This window comes from Heterodontus francisci, chromosome 25 (assembly GCF_036365525.1).
Source record: "Heterodontus francisci isolate sHetFra1 chromosome 25, sHetFra1.hap1, whole genome shotgun sequence".
Lineage (NCBI taxonomy): Eukaryota > Metazoa > Chordata > Chondrichthyes > Heterodontiformes > Heterodontidae > Heterodontus > Heterodontus francisci.
This window is the reverse complement of record NC_090395.1, coordinates 33,319,787-33,347,371: the sequence shown is the minus strand read 5'-3', so window position 1 is coordinate 33,347,371 and position 27,585 is coordinate 33,319,787.

Here is a 27,585-nt window from a genome sequence, read left to right as displayed (position 1 = left end):
ACACTGCCCAGGGCCCTGCCATTCACTGTATATGTCCTGCCTTGGTTAACTTCCCAAATTGCATCCCTTCGCACTTGTCTGCATTAAATTCCATTTGCCAATCCCTTGCCCACTTTCCCAGTTGATCTAAATCCTGCTGTAACCTTAGAGAACCTTCTTCACTGTCCACTATACCACCAATTTTGGTGTCATCTGCAAACTTACTAATCATGCCCCCTACATTCACATCCAAGTCATTAATATATATGACAAACAAGAGAGGGCCCAGCACTGATCCTTGTGGCACACCACTGGACACCAGCCTCCAATCTGAAAAACAACCCTCCACTACCACCCTCTGCCTCCTATCACCAAGCCAATTTTGTATCCAATTGGCTAGCTCACCCTGGATCCCATTTGTTCGAACCTTCCGGACCAACCTACCATGCGGGACTTTGTCAAAGCCCTTGCTAAAGTCCATGTAGACAACATCCATCGCCCTGCCCTCGTCAATCCTCTTGGTCACCTCCTCAAAAAACTCAATCAAATTCGTGAGACATGATTTCCCATGCACAAAGCCATGCTGACTATCCCTAATCAGACCTTGCCTTTCCAATTGCATATAAATCCTGTCTCTCAGAATCCCTTCCAATAACTTCCCCACCACTGATGTAAGGCTCACCAGCCTGTAGTTCCCTGGCTTATCCCTGCTGCCCTTCTTAAATAAAGGCACAACATTAGCTATCCTCCAGCCTTCCGGTATCTCACCCGTGGCTAACGATGATACAAAAATCTCTGCCAGGGCCCCAACAATCTCCTCCCTTGCTTCCCATAGCATCCTAGGATACACCTGGTCAGGCCCTGGGGATTTATCCACCTTAATGCGCTTCAAAACATCCAACACCTCCTCCTTTGTAATGTTGATATGCTCCAGGATATCGCTGTTCCCTCCCTTGAACTCACTAGCTTCCATGACCTTCTCCACTGTAAATACAGGTGAGAAGTATTCATTTAAGACCTCGCCCCTTTCCCATGGCTCCACATATAGATTACCACACTGATTCTAAAGGAGACCTACTCTCTCCCTAGCTACCCTTTTACTCTTAATATACTCACAGAATCTTTTAAGATTCTCCTTTATCTTATCTGCCAGGGAAATCTCATGACCCCTTTTTGCCCTCCTAATTTCCTTGTTAAGTGTACTCCTACATCCCCTATACTCCTCGAGGGACTCGCGTGATCCCAGCTGCCTATACCTGACATATGCCTCCTTCTTTGTCCTGACCAGACCCTCAATATCCCTCGTCAACCAAGGTTCCCTAAACTTGCCAGCCTTGCCCTTCATTCTAACAGGAACATGCTGGCCCTGAACGCTTCCTATCTCACTTTTAAAAGCCTCCCACTTGCCAGACGTCCCTTTACCTGTAAACGGCTTCTCCCATTCAACTTTTGAGAGTTCCTGTCTGATGCCATCGAAATTAGCCTTCTCCCAATTTAGGACTTCAATTTGAGGACCAGTAGTCCTATCTTTTTCCATAACTGTCTTGAAGCTAATAGAGTTATGGTCACTGGTCCCAAAGTACTCCCCCACTGACACATCAACCACCTGCCCAGCCTCATTTCCTAAGAGGAGGTCGAGTGTAGCCCCTTCTCTAGTAGGGCCATCCACATACTGCTTCAGAAAACTATCCTGGACACCACACTTAACAAATTCTTCCCCATCTGATCCCTTAGCACTAAGGCAGTCCTAGTCAATATTACGGAAGTTAAAATCACCTACTATTACAACCCTATAATTTCTATACCTATCTGTGATTTCCCTACATATACACTCTTCCAATTCCCTCTGACTATTGGGGGGCCTATAGTATAATCCCATCAAAGTGATCACCCCTTTCTTATTTCGAAGTTCTACCCATATGGCCTTGCTGGACATTCCCCCGGGATATCCTGTCTAAGTACTGCTGTGATGTCCTCCCTAATCAATAGTGCAACTCTCCCTCCTCTCTTACCTCCACCTTTGTCACGCCGGAAGCATCGGTACCCCGGAACATTGAGCTGCCAGTCCTGCCCATCCCTCAACGACGTTTCCGTAATAGCTATAATATCACAATCCCATGTACCGATCCTTGCTCTGAGTTCATCTGCCTTCTCTGTAAGGCTCCTTGCATTAAAGTAAATGCAGTTTAGCCTACCAGACCTTCCACGCTCCCTGTCCTGCCCCTGCCCGGCCTGCCTACTGGACTTGCTTGCTTTAACCTCTACATTTGCCTCAACTATCTCATCGGAGAGACTACTACTTTGGGTCCCACACACCTGCAAGACTAGTTTAAACCCTCCCAAGTAGTACTAGCAAACCTCCCCGCAAGGATATTGGTTCCCTTCCAGTTCAAATGCAACCCGTCCTTCTTGTACAGGTCACCTCTGCACCAGAAGAGATCCCAATGATCCAAGTAGCTGAAGCCCTCCCGCCTACACCAGTTCTTCAGCCACGCCTTCATTTGCCTAATCCTCCTATTCCTATCCTCACTAGCACGTGGCACAGGGAGTAATCCTGAGATTACAACCCTAGAGGTCCTGCTTTTTAACCTTCTGCCTAAGTCCCTGTATTCACTTTGCAGGATCTCATCTCTCTTCCTGCCTATGTCGTTAGTACCAATATGGACCATGACCTCTGGCTGCTCACCCTCCCCTTTCAGAATGTCCTGCAGCCGCTCCGAGACATCCTTGACCCTAGCACAAGGGAGGCAACATACCATCCTGGAGCCTCATTTGCGGCCACAGAAACGCCTATCTGCACCCCTTATGATAGAATCCCCTATCACTATAGCTCTTCCACCCCTTTTCCTTCCCTGCTGTGCAGCAGAGACCTCTATGGTGCCACGAACTTGGCTGTTGCTGCTTTCCCCTGGGAGGTCATCCCCCCAAACAGTATCCAAAGCGGTATATCTGTTTGAGAGGGGGATGGCCACAGGGGACTCCTGCACTACCTTCCTGCACCTACTACTCTGTCTGTTGGTCACCCATCCCTTTTCTGCCTGTGCAGCCATTACCTGCGGTGTGACCTCCTCGCTAAACATACTGTCCATGATGTCCTCAGCATCGCGGATGCTCCACAGTGAATCCACCCGCAGCTCCAGCTCCGTAATGCGGGTAGCCAGTAGCTGCAGATGGATACACTTCCTGCACACATGGTCATCAGGGACACTGGAAGCGTCCCTGATTTCCCACATAGCGCAGGAGGAGCATATCGCGGGGCTGAGTTCTCCTGCCACGACTTACCCTTAGATTAATTAGTTACTCCCTGAATTAAAAAATACTAATTATACTAGGGGCCTTGTTCCACCCACTCCAATCTAAAGTCCTTAATAAGCTACACTGAATTTAAAAAAGCACTTTAGTAGTACTCACCTTATCACCAGAGGTTTGTTTTCAACAAAAAAAAAACTTTCCCCTTATTTTTTTGAAGATATTTAAATGCGCTACAACAGTGACTCACCCAACCAATCACCTTGCAGCTCTCCTCTGACGTCACTGTTGACTTTTTTTTTCTTTTTTTTTCAAAACTCCGGCGCGCTGGAAGAGCTCCTCTCCTCTCCAGGAAGGTAAGAGACTGGGCCTCGATCCTCGGGCTCGATTTATTGGCTCCGCTCTTGGCATTCTTCCCACAGTTCTGCTCCGCTCCGGGAAGGTAAGAGACTGGGCCTCGATCCTCGGGCTCGATTTATTGGCTCCGCTCTTGGCGTTCTTCCCACAGTTCTGCTCCGCTCCGGGAAGGTAAGAGACTGGGCCTCGATCCTCGGGCTCGATTTATTGGCTCCGCTCTTGGCGTTCCTCCCCCAGGTCTGCTCCGCTCCGGGAAGGTAAGAGACTGGGCCTCGATCCTCCAGCTCGATTCATAGGCTCCGCTCTCGGCATTCTCCCCACAGGTCTGCATCGCTCCTGTCTGCTCCGCTCCTGGAAGGTAAGAGACTGGGCCTCGATCCTCGGGCTCGATTTATAGGCTCCACTCTTGGCATTCTCCCACAAGGTCTGCTCTGCTTCTCTCCACTCCACTCCGGGAAGGTAAGATTGTAACAGGTTATTTTGACAAATCTGGTGGCTATTCGGCATAGAGCAATGTCCCACAACAGCAATAAGACAAATAATTATTTCATCTGCTTTGGGGGTATTGTTTGAGGGATGTCATAGATCATAGAATCATTGATCATAGAACATTTACGGCACAAAGGAGGCCATTTGGCCCATCATGTCTATGCCAGCTGAAAGAGAGTTACCCAACCTAATCCCACTTTCCAGGTCTTTGTCCATTACCTTGCAGGTTACGGGGCTTCAAGTACATATTCAAGTACTTTTCAAATGCGATGAGGTGTTCTGCCTCCACCACCCCATAAGGCAGTGAGTTCCAGGCTGTGAGCACCATCTGGGTGAAGAAATTTCTTCTCAAATCCCCCCTCAAATCTTTCCACCAATTACTTTAAATCTATGCCCCTGGTCATTGACCTCTCTGCTAAAAGAAATAGATCATTTCTGTTTACTCTATCTAGGCCCATCAATTTTATACACTTGAATTAAATCTCCCCTCACTCTGTTCCAAAGCCAACAACCCCAGCCTATCGAATCTTTCTTCACCGTAAAAATTGTCCAGTCCTGGCCACATTTTCAAAACTCCGTATCTTCTAGTGCGATCACATCCTTCTTGTAAGGTGGGGACCAGAACTATATGTAATACTTTAGTCATGGCTTAACTAGTGTTTTACACACTGTACACATTTGGAAGAATATCATAGCTATTACAGAAACATGACTTAAAGGAGGCCAGTAATGACAGCTCAATCTTTCTGCTTACAGGGTTTTCAGACAAGATAGAGAGGGAGATTTAAAAAAGGGCAGGTTGCAACTTTGGGTATAGCAACAATTAAAGCTGTAAGGAGGGACAATACACCAGATAATTATATGAGGCCGTATGGTTTGAAGTGAAGATCAAAAGAAAGGGATAATCCCACTGCTGTAAGTGTAGATCAGCAAATATATAAGCAAATTTCTGAAGTTCAAAAACAATAGGGTAGTAATAGGGGATTTTGACTATTCTTGATATGAACTGGGATAGAATCAGTAAAAGCATAGAGGGTGCAAAATTCCTAAAATGCATTTGTGAGAACTTTTTTTAGCCAGTACATAGCAAGCTAATAAAGAAGGGGCAGTTCTGGACTTAGTTTTAAGGAATGAAGCTGGGCAGGTGGAAGAGATATTAATGGGAGAGCATTTTGGTGGCAGTAATAATTCAGTTAGATTTCACGTAGTTAAGGAAAAGGACATAGATAGACCAAGAGTCAAAAGTTCTCAAGTGGGGAAAGGCCAATTTTACTCAGCTGAGACATGATTTTTGAAAAGGAAATTAGGAAAGCAAAGAGAAGGCCTTAAAAATATTGGCAAGTAAAATCAAGGAAAACCCAAAGATATTTAATAAATATATAAAGAACAAGAGGATAAATAAGAGTGAAGTTGATTAGAGACCATGAAATGTAACTTGTGCATGGAGGCGGAAGACGTGGGCATGATTCTTAATGAATACTTTGTCTTCACAAAAGAGGGGTATGATGCAGACATTGTTGTTGAGGAGGAATGTGAAATGTTCAATGGGATAAACATAATGGGAGGAAATATTAAGAAGGGGTTTAAGCATCTTTAAAAGAAGATAAACTGCCAGGCCCAGATTAAATGTATCCCAAGCTGTAAAGTGAAGAAAGGGAGGGAACAGCAGAGGCTCTGACCATCATTTTCCAATACTCTCTGGCTATGGGCATGGCGCTGGAAAACAACTAACTTCATACTATTGTACAACAAAGGGAGAAAGGGATTGACTGAGTAATTGTGGCAGTAATTAATTCAATCTGGAGAAAAGAGGTAATACATTTGAGAAAGGCAAGCAAGGCAAGAGAATTGACAATCAACAGTAGAATATTGAAATGTAGAGGAACAGAGGGACTTTGGAGTACATGCCCACAGATTCCTGAAGGTAGTAGGAAAGGTAGATAAGGTGGTTAAGGGGGCATACGAGATACTTGCCTTTAGCCGATGCCCCAGGAATCTAATGCCCTCTCACCTGCATCACATCTCCAGCCACGTATTCAGCTGCACTATCATCCTATTTCTATACTCATTTTCCTGTGGCATCAGGATTAATATGGTGATTAATACCTTCAAGTTCCCACTTATTAATTTCTTTCCTTACACCCTAGAATTTGCCTGCAGGGCCTCATCCCTCTCTCTATCTATGCCATTCGTGCTAACATGATCATGACTTCTGGTTGTTCACCCGCCCTCCTTAATGTTTAGTAGCCAGTGACATCCTTCCACAGAAACTCAGCTCTGTTCCCTTAACTACAGAATTATTAACCACTATTGCTTTTCTGACCTTCCTCCTGTCCCCTATACAGCTGAGCCATTGACGATGCCGTGGTCTTGGCTCTTTCTTTTCTCCTGAGGAAACATCACCCTCACCATATTCAGTAGTCAGGTGACTCCTGCACTTACTGCCTGGTCCTCCTTGGCTGTACAGCAGTCAGCCATTCCCTCTCTGACCACACATCCTTAAGTTGTGGGGTGACAATCTCCCGAAATGCGCTATTCACATAGCTCTACGCCTCATGGATGCACTGCGGAGATGCCAGCTGTTGCTCAAGCTCCAAAAAACAGAGCTAGTGTTTCTCCAGTCGATTATATTTCCTGCGCATGCGGTTGTCTGCAAGTAGCTTCCTGGAGCTCCCATATGGCACAAGATGTGCATGCAGCAGGACAAAGGTGCCTTGCCATGCCTATATTAGACTATCTAACTTACCAGAAATAAAGTTAAGACTTAATTATTTGATCTAGTTTAAGTCATAAGTAGCTTAAATTAAATATTTACCTGTATCTTACAGCTGCCACCCTTCCTTGTGGTGTGACATCCTCCTCCTCCTCCACATTTATTGTGATGTCACTTTCTCAGATTCCTTCGGGTGTTTGTTTTACGCACTCTGATGGTTCTGCTGCCATCATTCTCTTTAAATTTCAGGCCTCACGTGGTAGCCTGCCTCAGAGAGTGAAATCAGAGCTTAGGACCTAGGCAGATGAAGGCATAGCTGCCAATGGAGGAGCTGGAGGAGGTTAGAGCAGTGAGGTCAAGGAGGGATTTGAAAACAAAGAATGAGAATTTTAAAATTGAGGTGTTGCCAGTGCCAGAGACAATGTAGACAAGTGAGCTCAAGGATGATAGGTGAATGGGTCTTGGTGCAAGTTAGGATACTGTTACAAAAGTGCCTCCATTTTTTGTTAAATATTTTTGAGGACTTGTGTTTTAAAACTGATAAGATTCCACGGAAGTGTTTTTCTTGCAAGTTCACTGAAAGGACACTTGAGATGTTGTTTGAAAATAACCTTTTCTGGAAATCATGTGATTTAAGCTCAATAAATAACAGAAACCTTGGTGACCTGGGAGAAGCCACATGTTAAGGTTTATGGAAGTCAGGAGGTTGACTTTCTGTTTTGGGTTTGGATTTTGTTTTCAGTTCACTTGGGGTGTGAACTGTTTTGAAGACAGTTGGTGTTTTGCCTGCCAAAGAAAAAGAAACCCCAGCTCATTTTGCCTGCACCTCTCTAAGAGACCCTGAGAAGGCCAGTGTATCAGCTCCTCTTTCCTCCTGTCTTTGGCAAAGCCCTGTGATTCAAGTGTGTGTTGGCTGAAACTCCTGATGCCACATGTCCTGGAAAGCCTACCAGATGATTTCTCGACATTTCCAGAATGAATTGCATCTGAAAGTATCCCAGTGTATACCCGGACCCCAGACCAAAAGTATCAACTGACTTCCTTCCACATCTTTTTTTTTCAATAACTGGCAAGTATTTGGCCAAAGTATTTTTTTGGTTTTTTTTAAACCGACATCTGCAGAGAGAATTTCTGTATTTTTTTCTCTGTGTGCGCGTGCGTATGTGTTTGTGTTTGTGTTTGTGTGTGGGGCATTAAAAAGGGAACTTTCATATTTCAATCTGTGGGTTAATGCTTTGTTTCGTTACTGGCTAAGTCTTGTTTTATAATAAACTGATAATTTTGTTGGGATAAAGAGTAGAGCATATGATTGACCACATCAGTAACTGGGTTAACATTTATATATATGCTGTGACCTGTGGAGAAGTGGAACTAGAAAAGACAGTGCACTCTTCCCACCTCGGTTGTAACAATACAGGCAGCAGAGTTTTGGATGACCTGAAGTATATGGAAGGTGGAAAATGGAGGCCAGCAGGAGAGCATTGGAATAGTCAAATTGAGAGGTAACAAAAGCAGAGATGAGGGTTTCAGCAGCAGGTAAGCTGCAGTAGAGACAAAGATGTACAATGTTAGGAAGGTGGAAGGAGGTGGTTTTGATGGTGGAATGGATGCAGGAACAGGAGTAGGTCATTTCATCCCTCGAATTTGTACTGTCTTTCAATGAGATCATGTGATCTAACGCTGTATATCTGCCAATGTCCCATATCCCTTAATAGCTTTAGTTAACAAAAATAAAGTTGTGGTCAGATCAGAAGTTCATCTCAGGGTCAAAGATGTGAACAGTCCACTTCAGTCTCTGACAGCAGCCTGGGAATCAGTTATAGGGTCTGAAGATAATGGCTTCAGTCTTCCCAATATTTAGTTGGAGGAATTTTCTGCTCATCCAGTACTGGATGATAGATGAGCAGCACAACACCTCGGAGACAGTAGAGTGGTGAAGTAGAGCTGGGTGTCATCAGGGTACATGTGGAAACTGGTGCTGAGTTTTCAGATAATGGCATCGAGGGGCAACATGTAGATGAGAAACAGGAGGGGGTCAAGGATTGATCCTTGGGGAACGGAGATAACAATGTGGGAACATGTCATTGGGACAACTTCTTGCTCGTCTTCAGAGAGAGTGCCCTGGGATCTTTAATATTCCCCTGAACATTAATTTCAATGGAATGAAAATCTGGTGAGTTCTATAAAGGGTGGATGATCTGCTCCGTGAAATTACCACCCGTGTAGTGAAGACAAAAATCTACGCCACTATCTACTGTCCACTTCCTTACCTTTACCTGGTAACTTATTTCACAACTCAGATAGCCTTTGGATGGAAATACTCCACCCTACTTCCCTGTTTACTCCTAGCTTATTAGTTTTTGACTTGAGCCCTTAGGATATTGTAATAATTTCTTTTACAATTTATACAAGAATACATAACGATTCAGGTGCCTTGAACACTATTATTAGGTACAGAGGCCCAAGGCCTATTCCACATTCATTACAATCAGTGGAGGGCAATATGCTTAGAAAGCAGCTCAGAAGCTAGACGTCAGGGCATCGAGGACTGAATTTTATTATTTTGCCACCGGGAGCGGCGGTGGGTGCGAAAAATGCTGGCCGTCCTGCCTGTGATGTCAGCAGCTGCGCCACCATGATTACGCGGCAGGCAGCCATTTAGCAAATTGATGGCAGCTTTTCTCGCATCATGTGATGGGGTGGCTTTGCCGACGCAGTTTACGGCGTCATCTGATGGTGGAGTAGCTACTGGTGCCATCTTTAAAAGGCTGCCAGCCCTGCATTTACTCTCTGCATTCCTTCATCATCAGCTTCCTGAGGTTAAAAGTCTGCGCTCTGCAAAATGTTATTTTATCTCCAAGCAGCCCCCCTGGGCATCATTCTAACAATGGCAGAGGTCTGATCAAGGGAGGCCCCACGTTTCAGTGATGCCTCTCTGCTGATTCTCCTCCAGGCTGCAAAGGAAAGGCGGAAAGTCCTTTTCCCCAGTGATGGTAAGATGAGGTCTTCCCACCTGACCAAGCAAGCCTGGACAGAGATCGCAGAGGAGGTTAGTAGCCGTGGGGTCACCCATTGTAACTGAGTGCAGTGCAGGAAGAGGGTCAATGACCTCCTACACTCAGCCAAGATAAGTTGCACTGTTCCAAATAGCTTGTTGTGATCTGCTTGCCCACAAGCGTAAAGACGCACAGTTGCCAGACCCATTCCAATGACAGGAAAGTCATAGCAGAACAATAGCAGATGACTGACTGCATATGTGAGACCAGTCTCCTGCTTTTCTAACTCAGCCCATGACAGGTTGTGTCAGTATGAGAGAAGAGACATCCCCCCGCAGTGCTGATGAGGGGCCTGTGTTAGTATTTCCATGATGTAGAGACGTTTGAAACTTGACAATAGCTGCATCCTTGATCTTTCAGGAGAAGAGGGCTCATGACAGCAGCAAGCCAGCCAGGACCTGTGGCGAGGTGCCTGACCTGTGGCCTTTGTCGCAGGCTGAAGAGGAGGCGCTTGAGTTAGCCAGGAGCCAAGGTACACATGCCATATCCGACGTCGAGCTCAGGGTCCCAGGTGAAGAGAGTGATTATTGCCAAACAGAGAATGATTCAAAATTAAATTTTAGAGAGATAAGCAATGCTGTCATCATTGTGACATGTGCACCATAACACCTAAATATCTGTTCTTTACATTGTATCTTGCAGGGCGATGCTCGTCAATGAATCCAGACAATGATGAAACAACAACAACTTGTGAGGGTGAGGAACACTTAGAGGATGCACCATCTCATGACTCTCCTGCACCTTCCACCAGCGCACTCTCACCTCAGTGGCTATCTGCTCGACTTTAGAAACAGGTCCATAAGCTGGTGAAAGCACAACATACGCATCTGAGCAGCTGACTGAGGCAGGGACAGCCAAGGCCGCTGGCAATCAGGGGACTGTGGGTGTCAGGGCCCTGCTGAGTCCCAGGCTGATGACAGCACAGGGCATGGTGGCGTTGCAGGGAGAGATAAGGCAACATGCGCCATGGCCCTGTGCATCACCGAGTGGCTCGGTAGCACTACTGACCGAGCTGGCCGAGTCCTAAAGGACATAGCTGCTACACTGGGTCTGTGGCAGGTGGTGAGGGAGCCAACAAGAGGGTAAAACGTACTTGACCTCGTCCTCACCAATCTAGCTGTCGCAGATGCATCTGTCCATGACAGTATTGGTAGAAGTGACCACTGTCTTTGTGGAGGCGAAGTCCCGGCTTCACAATGAGGATACCCTCCATCGTGTTGTCTGGCAATACCATCGTGCGAAATGGGATAGGTTTTGAACAGATCTAGCAACTCAAAACTGGGCATCCCTGAGACACTGTGGACCATCAGCAGCAGCAGGATTGTATTCAACCACAATCTGTAACCTCATGGCCCAGCATATCCCCCATTCTACCATTACGATTAAGCCAGGGGACCAACCCTGGGGTTCAATGAAGAGTGCAGGAGGGTATGCCAGGAACAGCACCAGGCAAACCTCAAAATGAGGTGTTGATGTGTCAGCCTGGTGAAGCTACAACACAGGACCACTTGCATGCCAAGCAGTGGGTGCAGCATGTGATAGGCAGAGCTAAGCGATCCCACAAGCAACGGATCAGATCTAAGATCTGCAGTCCTGCCACATCCAGTTGTGAATGGTGGTAGACAATTAAACAACTAACAGGAGGAGGAGGCTCCACAAATATCACCATCCTCAATGATGGGGGAGCCCAGCACATCAGTGCGAAAGATGAGGCTGAACTATTTGCAACCATTTTCAGCCAGAAGTGCTGAGTGGATGATCCAGCTCAGCCTCCGCCTGAAGTCCCCAGCATCACAGATGCCAGTCTTCAGCCAATTCGATTCACTACATGTGATATCAAGAAATGACTAAAGGCACTGGATACTGCAAAGGCTATGGGCCCTGACAACATTCCGGCAATAGTACTGAAGACTTATGCTCCAGAACTGGCTGCACCCCTAACCAAGCTGTTTCAGTACAGCTACAACACTGGCATCTACCTGACAATGTGTAAAATTGCCCAGGTATGTCCTGTACACAAAAAAGCAGGACAAATCAAATGCGGCCAATTATCGTGCCATCAACCGAATATCGATCATCAGCAAAGTGATGGAACGTGTCATCGACAGTGCTATCAAGCGGCTCTTGCTCAGCAAGAACCTGCTCAGTGACGCTCAGTTTGGGTTCCGCCAGGGCCACTCAGCTCCAGACCTCATTACAGCCTTAGTCCAAACATGGACAAAAGAGCTGAACTCAAGAGGTGAGGTGAGAGTGACTGCCCTTGACATCAAGGCAGCATTTAACCATTTGAGTATGGCATCAAGGAGCCCTAACAAAACTGGAGTCAATGGGTATCGGGGAAAACTCTCCACTGGTTGAAGTCACACTTAGCAGAAAGGAAGATGGTTATGGTTGCTGGAGGTCAACCATCTCAGTCCCAGGAAATCACTGCAGGAGTTCCTCAGGGTAGTGTCCTAGGCCCAACCATCTTCAGCTACTTCAATGACCTTCTCTCCATCATAAGGTCAAAAGTGGGATGTTCGCTGATGATTGCACAATGCTCATCACCATTCGCGACTCCTCAGATACTGAAGCAGTCCATGTCCGTATGCAGCAAGACCTGGAAAACATTAAGGCTTGGACTGATACGTGGCACAATTCTTGCCACACAAATGCCAGGCAATGATGATCTCCAACAAGTGAGAATCTAACCATTTCCCCTTGACATTCAATGGCATTACATCACTGAATCTTTCACTATCACCATCCTGGGGGTTACCATTGATCAGAAACTGAACTGGACCAGCCATATAACTACTGTGACTACCAGAGCAGGTCAGAGGCTGGGAATTCTGTGGCGAGTAACTCACCTCCTGACTCCCCAGTGCCTGTCCACCAACTTCAAGGCACACGTCAGGACTGTGATGGAATACTCTCCACTTGCTTGGATGGGTGCAGCTCCAACAGCACTCAAGAAGCTTAACACCTTCCATGACAAAGCAGGCTGTTTCATTGGCACCCATCCACCACCTTCAACATTCACTCCCTCCACCACCGACGCACGGTGGCAGCAGTGTGTACCATTGACAAGATGCACAGCAGCAACTCACCAAGGCTTCTTCAACAGCACCTTCCAAACCGACGACCTCTACCACCCACAAGGACAAGAGCAACAGATGCATGGGAACACCACCACCTGCAAATTCCCCTCCAAACCACACACCATCCTGACTTGGAACTATATCGCCGTTTCTTCACTGTTGCTGGGGAAAAAGCTGGAACTCCCTTCATAACAGCACAGTGGGTGTATCCACACCAGATGGACTGCAGCGGTTCAAGAAGGTGGCACGGTAGCGCAGTGGTTAGCACCGCAGCCTCACATCTCCAGCGACCTGGGTTCAATTCTGGGTACTGCCTGTTTGGAGTTTGCAAGTTCTCCCTGTGTCTGCGTGGGTTTCCTCCAGGTGCTCCGGTTTCCTCCCACATGCCAAAGACTTGCAGGTTGATAGGTAAATTGGCCATTATAAATTGCCCCTAGTATAGGTAGGTGGTAGGGAAATATAGAGACAGATGGGGATGTGGTAGGAATATGGAATTAGTGTAAATGGGTGGTTGATGGTCGGCACAGACTCGGTGGGCCGAAGGGCCTGTTTCAGTGCTGTATCGATAAGATAAGATAAGAAAGGCAGCTCACCACCACCTTCTCAGGGCAATTAGGGATGGACAATAAGTGCTGGCTAAGCCAGCAATGCCCACATCCCATGAAAGAATAAATTAAAAATACATCTGGCGGAGATGCCAGAGGCCATGCGTAGCCATGAGCGGATGATGGAGGATTCTCTCATAAGAACATAAGAAATAGGAGCAGGAGTAGGCCATTCAGCCCCTCAAGCCTGCCCCGCCATTAAATACAATCATGGCTGATCTGCCCCAGACCTCAACTCCTCTTTCGTGCCAGCTCCTCATAGCCCTCAACTCCACAATATTTCAAAAATCTATCTACCTCCTCCTTAAATACTTTCAGTGATCTAGCCTCCACAACTCTCTGAGGTAGAGAATTCCAGACATTCACTACCCTCTGAGAGAAGAAATTCCTTCGCCTCACAGTTTTAAATGAATGTCCCCTTATTCTGTAACTATGTCCCCTAGTTCGAGATTCCCCACTAGTGGAAACATCTTCTCAACAACTACCCTGTCAAGCCCCTTCAGAATCTTGTATGTTTCAATAAGATCACTCCTCATTCTTCTAAAGTCTAATGAATAAAGCCCTAACCTGTTTGGCTGTTCATGATAAATCAACCCCTTCATCCCAGGAATCAGCCTAGTGAATCTCTTTTGAACTGCCTCCAATGCCAGTATATCCTTTCTTAAATACAGGGACCAAAACTGTACACAGTACTCCAGGTGTGGCCTCACCAGCATCCTGTGGAGTTGTAACAAGACTTTCCCATTTTTAAACTCCAACTCTCTAGCAATAAAGGCCAAAATTCCATTTGCCTTCTTAATTACTTTCTGCACCTGCATGCTAACTTTTTGTGTTTCATGCACAAGAACACACAGATCCCTCTGTGCTGCACTTTTTTGGAGTCTCTCACCATTTACATAATAGTCTGCCTTTTGATTCTTCCTACCAAAGTGCATGACCTCACATTTTCCTACATTAAACTCCATCTGCCAAGTTTTTGCCCACTCACTCAACCTATCTATATCCCTTTGCAGATTCCTTATGTCCTCACCACAACATGCCCTCCCACCTATATTTGTATCGTCAGCAAATTTGGTTATATTACACTGTGCCCTCTCCTCCAAGTCATTAATATAGATACAAAATAATTCTGATCCTTGTGCACTCCACTAGTTACATCTTTCCAATCTGAAAAAGACCCATTAATCCTGACTCTCTGTCTTCAGTGAGTTAACCAATCCTCAATCCTTGCTAATACATTACCCCCAATACCGTGATCTCCGATCTTGTGCAATAATCTTTTTTGCGGCACCTTATCGAATGCCATCTGGAAATCCAAATACACTATATCTACCAGTTCCCCTTTATCAACTCTGCTTGTTATATCCTCAAAGAAAATTTTTCAAACATGAGTACCTCTCACAAAACCATGTTGACTCTGTTTGATTGCGTTATGCTTTTCTAAATGTCCTACTATTTCTTCCTTAATAATGGACTCTAGCATTTTCCCAAAGTCCGATGTTAGGCTGACTGGCCTATAGTTCCTGCTTTTCGTCTCCCTCCCTTCTTGAACAGGGGCGTCACATTAGCGGTTTTCCAATCTGCTGGGACCCTCCTGGAATCCAGTGAGTTCTGGAATATTTCGACCGATGCCTCCACTATCTCTGCAGCCAATTCCTTTAAAACCCTTGGATGCAGGCCATCAGGTCCTCGCGACTTGCCTGCCTTTAGCCCCATAGTTTGTCAAATACTTTGCCCCTCGTTACAAGATCTTTCCTCCCATTAGCTCCTTGCTTATCGGATATCTGTGGAATGTTTATAGTGTCCTCCACCATGAAGACCGATGCAAAATATTGGTTTAAATCATCTGACATTTCCCTGTTCCCCAATATCAATTCTCCAGTCACATCCTGCAAAGGTCCCACACTCACCTTAGCTACTCTCTTTATATATACCCGAAGAAGCTCTTGCTGTTTGTTTTTATATTTCTTGCCAATTTACTTTCATAATCAATTTTCTCTCTCTTTATTAGCTTTTTAGTCAGCCGCTGCTGGTTCCTAAAAAATTCCCAATCCTCTGGCCTACCACTAGTTTTCGCCGCTTTGTATGCCTTAGTTTTTGATTGGATACTCTCCTTGACCGCCTTTATTAACCACGGGTGGTTCATCCTTCTCATTGAGTCCCTCTTTTAGACTGGGATAAATTTTTTCTGAGCATTATGAAATACGTGCTTAAATGTCTGCTACTGCTCATCCACTGACCTTCCCCTTAGTCTATTTTCCCAGCCTGCTTTAGACAACTCTTTCTTCATACCTCCGTAATTTCCCTTGTTTAAGTTGAGGACACTGCGTTGAGACCCGAGTTGCTCACCCTCAAGCTGAATTTGAAATTCTACCATGTTGTGATCGCTACCCCCTAGAGTTTCCTTAACTATGATATCTCTTATTAATCCTACCTCATTACACACTATTAGATCTAAAATAGCCTGTTCCCAGGTAGGTTCTGCAACATATTGCTCTAGGTAACAATCCCTGATGCACTCTACAAATTTGTCTTCCATGTTACTTCTGCCGATCTGATTTGTCCAGTCAATATGCAGATTAGAATTACCCATGACAATTACACACCTCCATTATTTCCCGATTTATACTTTGTCCTACAGTGAGTCAAGTCTTCGGGGGCCTCTAGACCACTCCCACCCGCGACTTCTTCCCCTTTCTCTTCCTTATTTCCACCTCAACTGATTCCACATCACGATCTATTGCACCTATATCACTACTCAGTGCCGCACTGATACCTTCCTTTATTAACAAAGCTACCCCACCTCCTTTTCCTTTGTGCCTATTTTTCCGGAACATTGAATACTCTTGAATATTGAGTTCCCAGTCTTGGTCACCCTGCAACCATGTCTCTGTAATAGCTATCAAGTCATATTCATTTATTTCTATTCGTGCCGTCAACTCATCCATCTTGTTCCAAATGCTGCATGCATTCACATGAAGATTCTTAAGCTTTGACTTTTTACCATTATTAGTCATTCTGGTTCCAATTTCTGCTGCACTCTTCTGCTTAAATTTTCTGCCCCTTCCTGTCACACTTTACTTTTTCGCTACCCTACACCTCTGCTCTCTCGTTTCTTTTTGATTTTTTAAACTTCCCTTCAGTTGAACCCTCCCCCCACTAATTAGTTTAAAGTCCTATCTACAACCCTAGTTATACAATTCGCCAGGACATTGGTCCCACCATGGTTCAAATGAAGCCCGCCCCAACGGAACAACAACAACACGACACAACTGCTGCCATGTCACAGGCATGTGAGCACATGGCTTCATCCATCAAGAGGTTGGCGATCCTCTTGGAGAGCCACATTCCGCAGATACTCCATGACCTGCAAACCCTCGCCTTGGCCATGACATCAAATCAGCAGTGACAGGGCGAGGAAAGGACCAGGAGCCTGGAGAGTTTTCCCGCTCCTAGTCCTTCTCCAGTGAACAGGGAGGTTCAAACGAGCCTTGAAAAGGAGGAGAAGAGGCTGTGCTGCACATCTGGGGTCTCCCCTCAGGGCGAGTCGAGTGTGGACACAGGCTCCTCAGCCCCTCCGCCAGTGAGTCCAGCACCAGCAGCTGCGACACCTGAGGACAATCCTGCAACAGTGCAGGGAGCAACTGGGGCCCTCCAGGCCTCAGGCACCCAGTGTTGTATGATCGCTTCAAGCGTGATGTCCCTTTAAGTACTCAGTATGTTAGTGAGCTAAGCACCGGACATAGTCATGTGACTAGAAGCCATAGTCACTCTGCAACTCCCTAGACAAAGGTTCTGTACATAGTTTGCTCTGTATTGTTTATACTAGTTTAGCTGTTAATAAACCTGTTCGAGATCTTCAAAGAATTGGAATCCATGTACCTCATTGCGTTGCTTAAGGTAGCACAAAGAACACATGACATCCAGAGGACAACTGCATAAGTCATCCCAGGCCAAGGGGCAGCCTATCAGCAGCCTGCCTCCAGTCCAGCTGCTCATGCAGGGGTTACACCGCGAAGGAGCACCCGCAAACATATTAAAAAGACACCTTGCCACACAAAGGACCTTTGGCCCCAAATCATGGGCGAGACAGATATGTCATGTTTACTTTAATTAAATGTGCTATACTGCCAATCAGCAGCTTTCATTGTTTGAAATCCACATTCCTCCCTGGAGTGATTGTGACTCCTATAATCCTGTCATAAGCCTTACAGTATTGCCAATGTGACTACTGGCATCATTAACATGCCAATGAGCATGATGTTTCATTGCACAAATGATGTCACGTGGGCACTGGCTCAGTTTGCTGCTGCCATTCAAGGTGGAGAGACAGAAAGTACGGAGGCGGAGGACTTGAGATTACATGCATGATGGTGAGTTTTTGTTGCAAACATAGTTATAGAAATTTATGGATTTTGGAAACACGATATTATTAGTCTTTGCCTTGCATCCCTTGCTCACTGCTCACCAAGTGTGGTGTCAAACATTGCGCTCTGATCTTCCATATGTGCTTGGCTTTGTGTGCCCTCTTCGTTGGATGTCTCATGTCCTCGCATGTCTTCATCTTGCAAGGACTCCCCCCTCTCTGTAGTGCTATGTTATGTAGAACACAGCAGATCACAACAATGTGTGCAAGCCTCTCTGGGGCATACTGAAGGGCTCCACCAGATCTACTGAGGCAGCAGAACCACATCTTCAGCATACCAATGGCCTGCTCGATGGTTGTGCGGAGTGGAGCCGTGGCAGGCATTGTAGCGCTTTTCCACATCATTGCTGGGTTCCTTACTGGCATCAGAAGCCATGTCTTCAAGGAGTAGCCCTCATCCCCAAGAATCCACCCCTGAAGGCAAGAAGGGGGAGTGAAAAGCTGTGGCACCTGGGACTGGTGAAGTATGTATGAGTCATGCCAGCTTCCCGGGAAGTGGGCACACACTTGTAGGAAGCGCTTTCTGTGGTCGCATACCAGTTGGACATGAATTGAATGAAACCCCTTCCTGTTTATGAAGGTGGCTGGTTGGCCCATAGGAGCCTTGATGGTCATGTGTGCAGTCGATCACACCTTGGACCTGTGGGAATCCCGCAATGGCCCCAAATCTAATGGCCCTCTCGGCCTGACTCTCAGGGTCCGTTCTATAGCGTACATAGTTGCTGGCCCTCTTGAACAGAGCACTGGTCACCTCCTTGATGCAGCACTGCGATTGAGAGATCCCACATATGTCGCTGGTGGATTGCTGGAATGATCCAGAGGCACAGAGTTTAGGGTCATAGTAATTTTAAGGGCCACAGGCATAGGGTGACCACCAAAACCCATTGGTCGCAAATCATCGTTTAGCAGAGCACAGAGGCGTGTGATGGCTTCCCTGGACATCCACAGTTGTCTCTGGCAGTTTCGCTCAGACATCTGCAGATATGTCATCCAAGTTCTATAGACTCGCTGACATATCTGGCCTCTTCTTTGCCTTGGCAGCTGCTGCTGCTCATGTCGGGGAACTGCCTCTTGAGCTGCAGCTTCCCCTTGGACTTGCCTCTGGCGAAGTCACATCAGCACAGCAAAGGGATCCAGGAAAACAGGTCCTCCTTGAACCTTTGGCTTCCTTCAAAAGGTAAAGTACACCTATCTAGGCAAAGAATTGTGTTAATTTGGGTTCTGCAGGATTCCTGCAATAGCTATGTGGTATAGATTGATGTTCGTCTCACAACTTTTCAAACCATGACCATACCAACACATTTAAGTACCCTGTACTGGCCCCCCAACAAAAAACACCTATATACTTGCAGAGCTCCCCTCAACCAAACACAATCCACTTGCAGCGTTCTTCCCTCTCCTCACACAGAATCCACCTGCAGAACCGCCTCCCCCCTCCTCTCACACACAATCCACTTGCAGAACTCCCCCCATTCACACACAATCCACTTGCAGCGTTCCTCCCTCCCCTCACACACACAATCCACTTGCCGACTTCCCCACCCCCATACAATGCACTTGCAGATCGAGCTTAGCTGCAATGTCTGCTGCAAAACCCACTTCCCTGAGATAATAATAGTTAAGTTACCTACCCTCTCGAGGCACCTAGGACTCTTGGTGGTGCCAGCTTTTCAAAGACATGAAACTGAAGGCATGTGAGTGCTGCACGTCATGCACAAAATTGTGAACTCCTGGTAGGATAGCAGCAAATGACATCCATATGTATGTAATACAGGATGTAACATTTTAAACGATCAGGCCGCCACAGCACTTCGCCACCTCTGACAAAACCAGGATCAAGCATTACGACATTGGGTTCCATGGCGGACAACTCCACGTGGATTCCCCGGCTACCCACCCCCCCCCCCCCCCACCCCTGCCCCGGCGAAGAACCCGGCGTCTACAGGACCATAAAATCCAGCCCTGAGTGTGCGCAAGGCTTATAATATAGTTTTGTGAAAGGGAAATCATGTTTAACCAATTTATTGGAGTTCTTTGAGGGAATTACATGTTCTGTAGATGAATGAGAACCGCTGGATGTATTTACTTAGATTTCCATAAGGCATTTGAAAAGGTGCCACATCAAAGGTTATTATTTTTTTAATTCATTCGTGGGATGTGGGCGTCGCTGGCCAGGCCAGCATTTATTGCCCATCCCTAATTACCCTTGAGAAGGAGGTGGTGAGCTGCCTTCTTGAACCACTGCAGTCCATGTCGGGTAGGTACACCTGTTAGGAAGGGAGTTCCAGGGTTTTGACCCAGTGAAGGAACGGCGATATAGTTCCAAGTCAGAATGGTGTGTGACTTGGAAGGGAACTTGCAGGTGGTGGTGTTCCCATACATTTGCTGCCCTTGTCCTTCTAGTTGGTGGAGGTCGCGGGTTTGTAAGGTGCTGTCTAAGGAGCCTTGGTGCGTTGCTGCAGTGCATCTTGTAGATGGTACACACTGCTGCCACTGTGCGTCAGTGGTGGAGGGAGTGAATGTTTGTAGATGGGGTGCCAATCAAGCGGGCTGCTTTGTCCTGGATGGTGTCAAGCTTCTTGAGTGTTGTTGGAGCTGCACCCATCCAGGCAAGTGGAGAGTATTCCATCACACTCCTGACTTGTGCCTTGTAGATGGTGGACAGGCTTTGGGGAGTCAGGAGGTAAGTTACTTGCCGTAAGATTCCTAGCCTCTGACCTGCTCTTGTAGCCACGGTATTTATATGGCTACTCCAGTTCAGTTTCTGGTCAATGGTAGCCCCAAGGATGTTGATAGTGGGGGATTCAGCGATGGTAATGCCATTGAATGTCAAGGGGAGATGGTTAGATTCTCTCTTGTTGGAGATGGTCATTGCCTGGCACTCGTGTGGCGTGAATGTTACTTGCCACTTATCAGCCCAAGCCTGGATATTGTCCAAGTCTTGCTGCATTTCTACACGGACTGCTTCAGTATCTGAGGAGTCATGAATGGTGCTGAACATTGTGCAATCATCAGCGAACATCCCCACTTCTGACCTTATGATTGAAGGAATGTCATTGATGAAGCAGCTGAAGATAGTTGGGCCGAGGACACTACCCTGAGGAACTCCTGCAGCGATGTCCTGGAGCTCAAATGATTGACCTCCAACAACCACGACCATCTTCCTTTGCGCGAGGTATTACTCCAACCAGTTATTGCAGAAAATAAAAGCTCATGGTGGGGTAACATATTGGCATGAATAGAAGATTGACTAGCTAACAGGAAAGAAAGAGCAAGCATAAATGGGTAATTTTCTGGTTGGCAAGATGTAACATGTGCCACAGGGATCTGTGCTGGGGCCTCAACTTTTTACAATTTATATAAATGACTTGGATGAAGGGACTGAAGGTATGGTTGATAAATTTGCTGATGACACAAAGATAGGTAAGTTGTGAAAAGGACATAAGGAGGCTACAAAGGGATATAGATAGGTTAAGTGAGTGGGCAAAGACCTGGCAAATGGAGTATAATGTGGGAAAATGTGAAATTGTCGATTTCGGTAGGAGGAATAAAAAAGCATATTATCTAAATGGTGAGAGATTGCAGAGCTCTGAGATGCCGAGGGATCTGGGTGTCCTAGTGCATGAATCGCAAAAGTTTAGTATGCAGGTACAGCACGTAACTAGGAAAGCTAATAGAATGTTATCATGAGGGGAATTGAATACAAAAGTAGGGAGGCTATGTTTCAGCTATACAGGACATTGGTGAGACCACATCTAGAGTACTGTCGGACAGTACGGGTCTCCTTATTTAAGGAAGGATGTAAATGCTTTGGAGGCAGTTCAGACAATATTTATTAGACTAATACCTGGAATAGGCAGGCTGTCTTACAAGGAAAGATTGGACAGGTTGGGCTTGTATCTGCTGGAATTTAGAAGAGTAAGAGGCGACTTGATTGAAATATCTAAGATCCTGAGGGGTCTTGACAGGGTGGATGTAGAAAGGATGTTTCCTCTTGTGGCAGAATCTAGAATTAGGGGTCACTGTTTAAAAATAAGGGGTCGCCCATTTAAGACAGAGCTGAGGAGAAATTTTTTTCTCTCCGATGATCGTGAGTCTTTGGAATTCCCTTCCTCAAAAGGTTATCGAAGCAGAGTCTTTGAATATTTTTAAGACAGAGGTAGATAGATTCTTGATAAGCAAGGGGGTGAAAAGTTATCGGGGATAGGTGGAAATGTGGAATAATCAGTTCGGCCATGAACTTACTGAATGGCAAAGCAGGCTTGAGGGGCCGAGTGGCCTACTCCTGCTCCTAATTTTTATGTTCGTTTGTTTGGTTTTGCCTCTCCATTTACTTGATCTCCATCAGTTTATTTGCCCCAAAGGATTTATTTTTAAAAATAGCGCCACTTTAAGGGCAGATACCAGACTTTTCATAACTGTTAGTGCTTGACATTCTGGCCACCAAGCCACATCGCATTCCCAGTGTGACATGTTCTAAGCACTGAGAGCACAAGTCTTCATTTCAATTAATTGAAAATCACTGTGGCACTCAACTTTTACACATTTGGCACTTTCCAGGGATCCACCGAGAATATGTATGGAGTCTCCCAGGCAGCAGCCCATCGTTGCACCAAGGAGGTGACCCTGTTCAAGAGGGCCGGCGACTATGCACACTACCGGACCAGCTATGACAGTCAGGCCAAGAGGGTCATCGGATTCGATTTCATCGCTGGATTTCCCCAGGTGCAAGGTGTGATAGATTGCACGCATGTGTCCATCAAGGCTCCCACGGACCAGTCAGCTGCCTTCATCAACATGAAGGGCTTCCATTCAATCAATGTTTAACTGGTCTGCGACCATCGAAAGTGTTTCCTGCAAGTGTGTGCCGGCTTCCCGGGAAGCAGCCATGACGCTTGCATACTTTGAGAGTCCCAGATACCACAGCTTTTCAGGTCCCCCACTCGCCTTCAGGGATGGATTCTCGGGGACAAGGGCTACCCATTGAAGATATAGCTATTCACACCTGTGAGGAACCCTCGCACTGCAACCCAGGAGAGCTACAATAATTGCCATGGCTCCAGCTGAGCCGTTGGGCTGCTGAAGATGAGATTCCAGTGCCTGAATCAATCCCGTAGAGCCCTGCAATATGCCCCAGCAAGGGTCTTGCATATTGCGGTGGTCTGCTGTGCTCTGCACAATCTAACACTGCGGAGAGGGGAGGCCTTACATGAAGAGGACATGATTGATCACCAATCCTCATCTGAAGAGGAGAATGTGGAGATGGATAATGAACAGGCAGCATTTGCAGCGGGAACTAGGGCCGTTGAGAGACACACAAGGGAAGCAAGAGACAATCCCTTACATACCCAGTTCCTGCCACCATGATGGCCTCTCAAAGTGGACTCAATAAAAACTCACCTCACTGTATTCTGCCTGTCACCTCCTTTCTATCTAGATTACATTCCTAGTGCCCCACTGCACCACGCCCTCTGGCACATCTGAGATGCTAACCAGATGTGGCCTGTGCCTACACTGGGAACCCATTGAGGGAGCAAGCCTGCTGGCAGCATCTCACAATTCAGGCATGAAGGAATAAGCATTTCACAACAATGAATATGAACTTTATTTATGAAAAACGTGCAGATAATAATATAAAGGGCAGACATAATAAACCTATGAATCCCCATGTGCACCTGGATGTTCTTTATACGTTTATGAGTGCTTCTACGTGGTGTGACCTCTGTACCAGCAGCTGGGATGGAGACAGGCTGCCACTTGGCCTGGGATAACTTTTGGTGGATATCCTCTGGCTGCCTGAGGCTGTAAGGAGAAGCTTTTTTTGGTGTCAGATACAACTTAAATGGGATGAGTGGAGTTCAGTTGATTGAAGATCTCAAAACAGGTTTATTAACAGCTAACTATTATATACTGCACAGAGCTAACTATTTACAGAAGCTACTTCTTGGTGTTACAAATTTGGCAAATAGTCACATGACTGCATCCTGGTAGTTAGCTCATTAGCATACTAAGGTCTTAAAGGGTCATCACTCTTGAAGGCAATCACACAACAGAGGCCTTGAGGGCCCCGGCAGCCTGAGGGTTTCCTGCACAGTTGCAGGACTCTCCTCAGTCATCACTGCTACTGGAGCTGGGCTCACTGGCGGACGGCCTGTAGCCTTTGTCTATACTCAGAGCTCCCTGAGGGGAGCCACCAGATGTGGAGGTCAGCTTCTCCTCATCCTCCATTTAAGGCTCACTTCAACCTCCCTGTTAACCAGAGAAGGACGAAGAGCTGGAAAAGACTCCAGGTGCCTCATCCTTCTCTCGCCTTGTCAATATTGAGTTGAGCTTGTGGCCAAGGTGATGGTGTGCAGGTCTATGTGCATTTGTGGGATCTGGCTCTCCATGAAGGTTGCCAACCTCTCAAATGGAGGAAGCCATGCACACACATGTCTGAGACATGGCAGCACCAGAGGCTCATCATCAGCCTGGAGCTCAGCATGGGCCTAGCCACCCACAGTTCTCCAACTGTCAGTGGGCTCAGCTGTCACAGCCTCCGTCAGCTGCTCGGATGGGTGTGTACACCAACTTGTGACCCTGAATCTAAGCTCAAATGTACACCCACCAGGGTGAAACTATCTGTGCTGGTGGAAAGTGCAGGAGAATAATGAGAATAATGTAGCCTCTGACTGCTCTTTTTCCTCAGAGGTTGACGACTGTCCCCCGTCACAGCGTCTGCGTGAGCTTCCTGTGGATGACGACCTGCGTGAGAAAACACAAACATTTGTCTGGGTTAGGTTGTTCAGATCTTCTCATGCCAACCATGCACGATGTGGATCTCCAGACGTGTGGTGGAGGACACATGAACACAATCCTCACTCTCTTGTGCCCTGGGCCCCCGCGAGCTCCAGTGACTCTTCCTCAGCCATAGACCGAGGCCGGCGATCTAGGATACCTCCGCCAATCCTTGAGGTCTCCCTGGTGTTATGGGCCGGTTTGTCCTGCAAGTAGAAAAGAGACATCATAAGACTTTGCAGGAAGAGCAACAGTGCAGTTATACTAATGGTAGTCCTTCATCTCTTGATGGGATTTCCTACATGGCTCCTCCAAACATCTGCTCACAGGGGAGGTAATGGGGGTGAGCAGTGAAAGAAGGCACTGTGGATTAACCCCCTTGCCAGTGTCTTTGTGGTCACTCCCTCCCCTTGCAGCACTCCCTCTTGCGCAGCCACATGCGAGCCCCAAAGAGGAGAGAGCTATGGAGGACTCACCTTGGCAGAGTGAAGGAGGTCATTGACTCTCTTTCAGTACCGGACCCAGTTGCGTAAGGTGACCCCACAGATGCTGACCTCCTCTGTGATTTCCATCCAGGCTTGATTGGTAAGGCAGGAGGATCTCTTCTTGCTATCCCATGGAAAGAGGACTTCCTGCCTTTCCCTTGCAGCCTGGAGGAGATTCTCCAGGGAGGTATTGCTAAACCGTGGGGCCACCTGGTTTTTTGTCTCAGCCATGGTGCCAAGTCACTCCTGCTCCATCTCATCGTTGATAAGTCCCTATACAGGGTGGGGCGGAGAAGGGTCCAGGAGTTCCAACACCTCTTCAGCCAGGTCCAGCATCTCTCCAGCTTCACTGCCTCACTGAAAGGCAGCAATACAAACAGGGATGGCAGCACCTTAAATATGGCACCAGCACTGGAGTCATCTGATGCTGCAATCACCACCTCGGAGCCCACCTCCATTGTGTGATTGGATGGGCCCCGCGCCTCCATTATGGTAAGTGGCCACCCGCTTACAGGGGGCGACAGCACCCACTTCCGAGTCCACCGCTGGGACCCGCGATGGGGTCACAAAATTCAGCGCAATGTTTCTTTCTGAAAGGTCCAAAGAATCTAATTGTGACCAAATTCACCATCCAGATTACTGGTATATATAGAACATCAACTACATCCTTGAACAATGAGGGGAAAGGATAATAGAGAGGAGAGGAGAGCGAGCTGTGTTATACCCCTTTCTACACTTTTGCTTTGGCCTCTGGCCCTTTTCTGGGCTGCTAAGTGATATACTAGAAATACTTTTTAAAGCTTCCGAAATGACTCAGCTGGTTAAAAAATATCTGAGTCACACAGACCAGGCAGCAAACAGCATTGGTTCTGATCCTGTGCTGTTATTTGATTTTGGTCAGGGCTGCTTTGTAGCATACAGCACAAATTAGTCACAACCTCCTTTGTGAATCACAGCCAGCACAAGTTCTGCTCTTCTGACACATTGAAATATGTGCTTTGCGATTTGTAAATGTACATGTTTCTTAATTTCTTAGAGATACAACACTGAAACAAACCCTTCGGCCCAGAGGCTGTGCCGACCATCAAACCACCCATTTATACTAATCCTAACTAATCCCATATCCCTGCAACATCCCCATCTGTCCCTATATTCCCCTACCACCTACCTCTACTAGGGGCAATTTATAATGGCCAATTTACCTATCAACTGCAAGTCGTTTGGTGGTGGGAGGAAACCGGAGCACCCGGCGAAAACCCACGCAGACACAGGGAGAACTTGCAAACTCCACACAGACAGGACCCAGAATTGAACCCGGGTCGCTGGAGCTGTGAGACGGCGGTGCTAACCACTGCGCTGCCCTGAGGGAACTAGTGGGTTGGTGCAGAGTGTCTCTCGTGCAGCTTGACCTGCCTGGCATCACACCGGTTCTCCTCCTTTCCTTTTTCCAAAAAAGCACAAACATGGCGGTTGGGAGGTGGTGGGGTGGGGTGCAATCCCCATGGGGAAACCCATTGTACCTCTATTAATGAGGTTGAGGTAAAAACAGCAGTGAAACAACATTTACCACAAAGGTGCCTCAGTAAAAATAATAAGTTCAAAAATAAAGATGAAGTATAGACTTGCAGTCGTAGGCACAACTCTCTAAATCAGTTCCATCAAATAGCAAGTGCTGGGAGTCCTGAGTGTCTATATTTTATGGATGGGTGGGTGAATTAACACACGTGGGTGGCACAGTGGCTAGCACCACAGCCTCACAGCTCCAGTAACCCGGGTTTGGTTCTGGGTACTGCCTGTGTGGAGTTTGCAAGTTCTCCCGATGACTACATGGGTTTCCTCCAGGTGCTCTGGTTCCCTCCCACATGTCAAAGGCTTGTGAGTTGATAGGTAAATTGGCCATTATAAAAATTGCCCCTAGTGTAGGTAGGAGAATTGAGAGAAGGTGGGGATGTGAGAGGGAAAATGGGATTAATGTAGGATTAGTATAACTGGGTGGCTGATGGTTGGTGTGGACTCTTTGGGCCGAAGGGCCTGTTTTGGTACTCTATGACTTTCTATGGACAGTTGGTGAATTAATAATAATCCAGCAGCAGCACTGCAAAATGGTGTGAAAAATTTTGTGTGTTATTCAAGGCCCATTCACATACAAAAAAACAAACTAGTGAAACCAAAGAGGAAACTGTATGTTTTGTAATTTATCATATTTAGTTACATCATGGCGACAGCAGTGAACTATGATAGGGACAGACTGACACAGGGTACATGAGCCAAGTGGGCAGAGTGCCTGTTTTCACAAATGGAAAAGGTTGTAGACAAAAATCCTGCACCTGTTTGGCAAAGTTTCCACAAAGAATGCTGTGGGTCTGATA